The sequence below is a fragment of the Leptonychotes weddellii genome, chromosome 14 (genome assembly GCF_054177405.1).
Source record: "Leptonychotes weddellii isolate Sample4059 chromosome 14, ASM5417740v2, whole genome shotgun sequence".
Taxonomy (NCBI): Eukaryota; Metazoa; Chordata; class Mammalia; order Carnivora; family Phocidae; genus Leptonychotes; species Leptonychotes weddellii.
The window spans coordinates 8,818,246-8,826,436 of NC_138382.1; the positions used below are offsets into that span (position 1 = coordinate 8,818,246).

The 8,191-nt window shown below is 50.3% G+C and overlaps 1 protein-coding gene and 1 long non-coding RNA gene across 7 annotated transcripts in view; one reads left to right on the forward strand and one right to left on the reverse strand.

Annotated features, from left to right (window-relative positions):
- Window positions 1-7,502, reverse strand: part of KANK1 (KN motif and ankyrin repeat domains 1) — a 170,671-nt gene extending 163,169 nt beyond the window's left edge. For 2 of the 6 annotated variants that reach the window (XM_081802809.1, XM_081802808.1), the window contains exon 1: window positions 7,214-7,500. The gene's annotated coding sequence lies outside the window, so the exon portion shown is untranslated. Of the gene's footprint in view, window positions 1-6,443; window positions 6,661-7,213 lie in introns of those variants that run through there. The other 4 variants (XM_081802811.1, XM_081802810.1, XM_081802804.1 and 1 more) reach the window with 4 other exon arrangements.
- Window positions 6,344-8,191, forward strand: part of LOC145716974 (uncharacterized) — a 14,644-nt gene continuing 12,796 nt past the window's right edge. Inside the window, exon 1 of the long non-coding RNA XR_014139925.1 lies at window positions 6,344-6,482. This is a non-coding gene — a long non-coding RNA (uncharacterized LOC145716974). The remainder of the gene's footprint in view (window positions 6,483-8,191) is intronic.

An 8,191-nucleotide genomic window follows, 5' to 3' on the forward strand; every position in this document is an offset into this window, starting at 1 on the left:
ATAACGTCTCTGGATGAATTCTTTAAACTAGTCTGATGTTTTGTATCGTGCTATGCTATAACACATGTTATAGCATATGTTATATGAGCCCTTTTTTGGCGTGCTCATCTTCATCAGTCTGGAGAATTCAAGAATAGGTATTGACCCAGCTGGCTAAAATAAGATAGAGGGGAATGAAAGCATTAGAGCGAGTCGAACTCCCACAGCACTGCGGGCATAGACGTGAATACCACCACTCGGGCGATCTCTGCCACAGCAGAACTGTGCACAGGCCGGCCACCAGCTGTGCTCCTGGATGTGCATCCAACACAACCGTATACATCCATCCATCAGAACACGTGCGCAGACTGTGCGTGCTGGTCCCAAACGGGAAACAACCCAAAGCAGGTCTCCAGGAGGAGGGGTCAGCGGTGGTATATTCACACCGTGGAACACAAGAAACCAATGAACAGAACCACCCGTAGCCACATAAAACAGCATGGCGCAGTCTTCCAAATACAACACGGAGTGAAAGAAGCCAGGCACAAAAGGGTACACACGCTGCGATTCCATGTATTAAAGTTCAGGCACTGACACAAGTGACCTCTGATACGAGGTGGATACTCCCGGGGATGTGATACAAAGATGATCAGCTGGGGTCCATGGCTCTGTGTGGGGGAAGGGAGATGAGCAAGTCTTTGGCAGAAAGGGGACTCATAGCATCACGTAAGAGGGACAATCACTGCCCCTAAAAAGGGCTACTCTTTTTTAAAAAGGTTTACTTATTTGAAGGGGAAAAGTGGCAGAGGGACAGGGAGGATCTCAAGCAGACTCCCCACTGAGCACAGAACCCGACTCAGGACCCGATCTCATGACCCTGAGATCAGAACCTGAGCCGAAATCAGGAGTTGGAGGCTTAACCGACTGAGCCACCCAGGTGCCCTTAAAAAGGGCTACTCTAAAGCAGTTACTTTTATAGGAAAGAGCAGTTCAGTTGAGAAAAAGGGGGGGAGAGAAGGAAAGGGGGTAAGGGGGGGAAGAGACAGAGAAGGAGAAAGAAAGAGAAAGAGGGAGGATGAATTCAGCTTGATTTCTACCTTTGCTCTATTTTTTTCATATTTTCCCCAAGGCCAACATGTGAACAAGTCAGAATTCTGACTTTGGCCAAAAATATTATGCAGATATCAACACATTTACATTCTTACCTCTAATCAAGCCAAAAATTATATAAAAAGGAGTTTTATCTGCAATACACAACAATGTAAACCAACAAGAATAGAGGTTCTTGTGTGCTTCTCAGGGGATAATTATTAAAAAAAAAAGGGGGGGGGATTAGTGTGTCTTCTGAGCGTTAAACTAAACCCCACTGCTCAATTCCATTAACTAATTAAAAAAAAAAAAAACCTTCCAACAGAGCTACAGGGTTCCTGACACTGTCTGAAATATATAACTGTTTCCAATTAACTGATTGCTTCTGTAATGAAAAAAGCATGAGGATGCTTAGTTCTGATAGGTTCTTCCGGTGTATGTATCCATACACAAATACACAACTCAACAGTGTATCTGTTTTAAGATTCTTCATCAGTGAGAAAGCATTCATACTTGAAACATAAAGCTCAAGGGAGAAAAAGGCAAACAGGTATCCGAGTTTAAAAGCCAAAGAGAAAATAAAAACTGCTGGATTAAGTCACCTGCTGTGCACATCAGGGGACATGCTCACAAACAATTCACACATCTAGTGACTGGAGTGTTTTAATAAGAGCCTCTCTGTTAGGTCTCCTCCTAGACAGTTCTGTTCTTTTCCACTGCTCAAACACACACACACTCAACAAGTCTCATTTCTCCATGGCCTTGTCAAGTATGGAATGCTTTATTTAAAATTATAAAGGTTACTGAAAAAAAGAGAACTAAAAATAGCAAGAGCAAGATAAAAAATAATGGGATATCTAATAAAATTGAGAGGCAGAGGGGAGAGGAAGAGAGGAGAGGTGGGGATAGTATTAATTCCCTTTCTTCCTTAGCAGGGAGTGAATGGATGCTGCAAAATTTGTTGAAATCAAGGGTACACTATGGCAGTTTAAGAAGAAGGCTGCAAATGTGCTGACACTTCCCATTGAGTGGCAGGTCCACGTCCCCTCTCCTTGAATCTGAGCAGGCTTTGCGATGGACCCAATCAACAGAGTTTGGTGAAAGGAAAGTCATGTAACCTCCGACGCTGGGTCATAAAAGGCCAGGAAGCTTCTAACTGGTTCTCTTGAGGCACTCTAGCAGTTAAATGTATTCGTCCATCTGGAGAATATTTGGGGATGAGATTAACATTTTAATCAGTGAACTCTGGGTAAAGCAGATTGTATTCCATAATGCGGGTGGGCCTCATGCAATCAGTTGACGGTCTGGATAGGACAAAAAGATCAGCTTCCCCACACAAGAGAGAATTCTCCAGCAGACTGCCTTTGGTCTTCATCTGCACCATTGGCTCTCCTGGGTCTCCAGTCTCTGGCCCACACTGCAGATTTTGGATTCACCAGCCTCCATAATCATGTGAGCCAACTCCTTAAAATACATCTTTTTCTATAAAAATACATACATACTATTTGTTGTTTCTCTAGAGAACCCTGATTAATACATGAGGGAAGCTGGTGGCCATGTGAGTAGTCCGACTACCCGGGGCCACTATGCTGAAGTTGCCATGCGTAGTAAGTACTCTGGTCAGCAGTCAACACTGAGCCCAGCCCCCCAGTCATCCCTGTCAAGGCATGGGGCATGAGAGCAAAGCCTTCTCGGACCGTCCAGACCAGCCCAGTCACCAAGTGGGTGCTACACAGAAACCTCACCACCACAAGCAGCAGCCAAATCCTGCCTGAATCCCTGACCCACGGAATCCATAATACCATGAAACAAGCGTTTAAGCCACTGAAGTTTGAGGTCATTTGTTTAATGACAACCACCAAAAGAACTGAAAATGGAAAGAGTTAACAGTAACGCCCGATAAGAGACTGTAGCTGAGCAGGGATCCGAGAGGAGGAACGGGTTTTAGTTTTCATTTTAAATGCTTTTTTGTTGTTTGCATTATTCTATGGACAAATACTATTTCAGAAATTTAAACAATTAAAAATTTAAAAAAAACAGTGAACATGTTTAGCATTTATGGTGTACCAGGTAGTCTTCTAAGTGCTCTCTATGGTTTTGGTTTTGGTTTTTAAAGATTTATTTGAAAGAGAGAGCGAGCCTGCACAGGGGGAGGGGCACAGGGAGGGGAAGAGAATCCCAAGCGGACTCCACACTGAGCACGGAGCCTGACGCAGGGCTTGATCCCAGCACCCCGAGATCATGACCTCAGCCAAAATCAAGAGTTGGACACTCGGAAATCCAGAGCTGGAGCCACCCCAGTGCCCCTCTGATATCACTTTAACTCACTTAATCCTCAGGCAACTCCATGAGGGGAGTGCTTTTGCTATCCCCTTTTTATAAATGGGAAACTGAATCACAGAGAGGTTCAGTAACTGTGCCAAAGGTCACCCAGCAAGCAGCACAACCTATATCCAAATCAGCCAGTCTGGGTCCAGAGCTACAACATTCTCCCAAAGATAACTAGGCTGGGCTCAGCAGCTAGAAGCCACTGGACAGAGAGCATAATCTCAAGCTGCCATTCACCTGAGTCTCCAAGTATGTGACTGAGCAAACTACTACGTCAAGTCCTACCAGACTGCCTCGCTGCTTCAAAAGCTAGGCCCTAAAATGCAATGCCCTTTGCTGTAATCCCCACCCGTATACATTTTCCAAGGCCCAATCTCCTTAAATATCACACAAACCTCTCAGCATGAATTTTCCCACCCCTTACATTTCCAGAATGAGCCATGAATAGCAGATATTTCCATCCTTCTGCCTCCCACTATAATTCTGTATCTTTCTATCTCCCCACTTGCTATGAACTCTGTGAGGGTCTAAGTCTCTGAATTTCCCCACCAAGCCTTGCATAAAATAGAAATGTCATTATTATTCACTAAAGGTAAATTGATATTGGCTTATTCTACATGCAAGTTGGTGGAGCAGTCTTTACCTTAGAGAAATTTTTGCTGTATTTTATTTGAGGGGAAAGAGTGAGTTTAGAGCCATAACTAGGCAAAGCAGCAGTCCACTGCACGGTAATCTTCGGCAAGTGTTCACCATCGAACCCCAGGCTGCTGACTTGAAAGTAAAAAAGTGTTCATCCAAAAAGCTTTAATAATTTTTTCTGCCTTTATATTAGTTCACCAATTTTCACTATATTCCAGAGAAAGAATAAAAAGAAGACCAGCAGCATTTCCACTGTCCAGGATAGCCTGTGTGCTGTTCATCTCTCTTCTGGAGATAACTCAGTGGTATCTTCTTCAGCGAGATCTGCTCCCTCGCCAATTTCTAAGGATCCCTTAAAACTCAGCTCAAGTCTTACTTTTCAAGGAAGCCGATCCTAACCATTCAGGCAAGAAAGACCTCTTTCGATTCAGAACCCACAGAAGTACTCAATATCTGGTAAATGAACTAAACACTCCTTTGTCACATGTAAGGAAACTGCCTAGCTGGTATTCTTAATTTTTATAGATAATTTCCGGACAACCAGCTACTTAATGTTAGGATTCCTCTTGTACTCACTAAAACTCCTAACTTAGTACCTTGGCAAAAAAGCATCAGATAAAGAAAGACAAACAAACAAAAAAACGTGTACTAGAGGATACCATACCCACAGAGCATGAAAACAGGCAAAACTGATCTATGGGTTGGGACAGTGGTTACCCTGGGAGGAAAAAGTAACAGGAAAAGAGCAGAAGGGGTCTTCTGCAGTCTGGCAACATTCTGTGTCTTGATCTCAGGGCAAGTTACAAGTTCACGTTCACTGTGAAAATTCGTCGTATTGTACACTTACGATTGGTATGTGTGTTATATAGTTTAACAATTACTTAAAAACAAAACAACACAAAAAAACAGATGGCATAAGCCAAGCTACCCAGGCAACAGAGACATAAAATGTCTCATAACATTCGAAACCAACTTGGCTTCTTTGAATGCAGGGCAGAAGAGATGTGCGGAGGTTGCTGTGTCATTTGGGCTGTTTCAACTCTGCTGAGATTTTTAAAACATGCACAAATAATCCAGCAAATGCCTGAGGACGTGTCTGTAATTTTTCCCTGAGATCCCCCTTGCTGCTTCTGAACCTGTGTACCCTACGGGCCTCCGCTCCCATAAGCACAGCCCCTTGTCAGCCCTTTGCCTACCTCCTCCCCAATTCCTTGAATTTCCTCCAGCTACACCCCTGCCCACCCTCCTCCTCCCCCCTGGACTAGGGAACTGATGCAGGAGCACATCAGCTCATGGCACTATTTGTGAGCAAATGCTGACACTCACAAAATGAATCTAGGTCTTGACTGTATCGATTCTCGTGGCCATTTGCCTGTGGTTTCTTTCTTTGGGACCAGTTTGGATGATTTAAAACTATTTTTAAAACATTGCTCTTTTTCTGCTCTATCATCCTTCGCCCCCCCCCCCCCCCCGAAACACACACAAAACAGAGCTCACTTTTGCTGAGGTGGAACCTCAACTAGAAAAGTTTACGAACTTGACAAAGTACCCCCAAAGCACCCCTGTGCCCCACAGGAGATAAAATGCATCCCTCCTGTGAGTGTCTTTGAAGGGGGCCATCATTCCACCACTAACCGATTCTCCTGCATCCTTAAGACACTAATCTCACCACGGGACAATCCCTACTAAAATTTTCTTCCACTGCCTCATCCGCAGCACCTTCCCCCAAATCCATTAACTGAAAAAGGTCCGAAATTAATAATCTCTCAGTTTCTAATTCAATCTCTACCTTGGGAAAACCTCACCTTAAAATGAAGGAGGGAGGCTGGGGAAGGGTGAAATGAGGAATGACTCCTAACGCGGATGGGGCTTCTCTCGGGGGGTGATGAAAATGTTCTGGAATTCGTAGTGATAACGGCATAACTTTGTGAATATATTACAAACCATGGAATTGAACAGTTTAAAAGGGTAAATTTATGACATGTTTATTATATCTCAATTTTTTAAATAAATACAACGTGGGAGTGCCCCACTTTTTAGTAGAGAAAGTTGGACGAAAAGAACAATTAGCAGATGAACAGCTAAGCACCACCTAAAAATCAAGGTGACTAAACCCACGAATTAAAAAAGAGGAAGCAGGTTCTGATTTCCATCCAACTCAGAGATGCGGGGAATAGAGGGGGGGAAAGAAACTGCACAATTACACGTGTGGATGATTACCCTTCCTTGCTAGTCTCAGGGCTGTCTTGCTGATGTATTTCGTTAATACGACGAGACGAACCTCGCAGAGATGAGGTGCAGACAGCGAGCACTGGGGGACGCCACAGATTGTTTTTAACGCTAACTCGGCCAAAGCCCTCACCCATCACCCTGGTGCAGAGCCGCTCCCGCCGACCCGCAGGACCCACCTCGAGAAGCTGCCTCCGAAAAGTTCCCCGGGGACCCAGGTGCAGGGGGGAGAGTGAGCAAGGGGCGGTGGCTGCCTTGAGCGCAGGAGTGCGTGGGTTTCTGCCGAAATGGCACGGTAGAGGGGACGTCGGGGACCAAGTCCGCTCAAGGGCGCTGGCACCCTCCGCCGACCTGACGCCGCGGGCCGCCCAGAAGCCCACGCCGCGCTGGTCAGGGTCGCGTCCCGGAGGCCCCGGCTCCCCCGCCCTCCCCCCACCTCCCGACCCCTCCGACCCGGGCCGGAGCCATCTCGGAGTCGGCGGAGGGCGACCGAGGCCACCTGCCGCTCTGGGGCACAGAGATAAAGAGGTCGACCTCCACTCCCCCTGCGGAGCGGAGCCGAGAACTTCACCCCGTGACGCCTCGGGGAGGGTCCGGCACCCCGTCCCGGGCTAGTACAGGGCCCGAGGGTACCCCAGCGCAGCGCGCCCGCACCCTCCCGGCCCCGGCCGGGACTCTGCCGCTGCCCCGACCGGCCGAGCCGCGCGGCCGCAGCGCGCGCCAAAGCCGCGCGGCCGCGGGGCCCGAGCAAAGGTCTCTCGGACCCCGTCCCTAGGCCCGCCCCGAGGCCGCCGGGGGAGGCAGGGCGAGCGCGAGCCCGCGGGGCTGCCCCCCGCCACCGCCCCGGGCGCGCGCCAAGTTGGCCGGCCCGCGCCACGGGTCGGGGTCCGGACGCCCCGCGCCGACCCCGCCGGACCCAGGGCGCGGCGCAGCCCCCAGACTCACTCACCTCCAGGCGCGCTCCCCAACCTGCGGCGCCCGGCGGGCCGCGGCTCCCGGACCTCGGAGGAGGGGGCGGGGCGGAGAGGGCGGAGCCGGCCCCCGCGTGCGAGCGCCAGAATTAAACCCCGAAACGGACTGCCGCTCTCCGGGCCCTGCAGCCACTGCAGGGGCGAGCGGGTCGGGGGAGGCTGGCAAGCCTCAGTCACCGCGCGGGAAACGACCGTGGCGGCGTCCCGAAGCGGGGCGGGAGGGACTCCCCAGGCGGCTCCGGAGACCTCCAGGAACCCCTGCTCTGCGCGGCGCTTCTTTGTACCCCGGGACCCGGCCGGCGGGCTGGCCCCAGTGCGCCTGCGCGCCGCTCCAACCCCGCCAGGCCCACGAGGCACCTTCGCGCACCTCCGCCTCACCCCTGCCCGGCGAGCCGCCAAGCCGGGCAGCGCCGTCCGCCGGGCGCGCTCCTGCCGCCCACGTGTGCCTGCCTCTCTCCCCGAGGGAGCGAAAAATTCCACCCCCCGGGGAAACTTGAGTCAGTTCCCACCTCTCGTGCCCGGCCGGGAGGGATCACGGTTAATACCCACCCCCAGCGCCTTTTTACTGCCCCCTCCCACCACTCCGCTGACAAACTGCGGCTGTGGGTTGGTTTTCTGGCCCCAGGTGAGCGCGCAGGGCTCTCGTTTCCTGCAGGTGCCTGAGCGGGACCCGCACAGGGGTGGCCAGGGACCGGCTCGGGGGCAGGACAGAGTTCTGGGTGGAAAGGGGAGTGCAGAAGCGTGTGCAGAGGCGTGCAGGGGCGCGGGGGGTTGGGGGGGGTGCTCCAGAGAAGGCGCAGTGCCCGCCGCGGGAGCTGAGAGCCAACTAGGAAGTCAGACGCTGGATTCAGAGCAGTCGCAGTTGGGTGCGAGTAGATCCGTGGAGATTGAGAGACTGTGGCTTGAGTCTTCTTTCCAATGAAAATGGTTTGAATAAACCGGACAGGAAGGCCAAC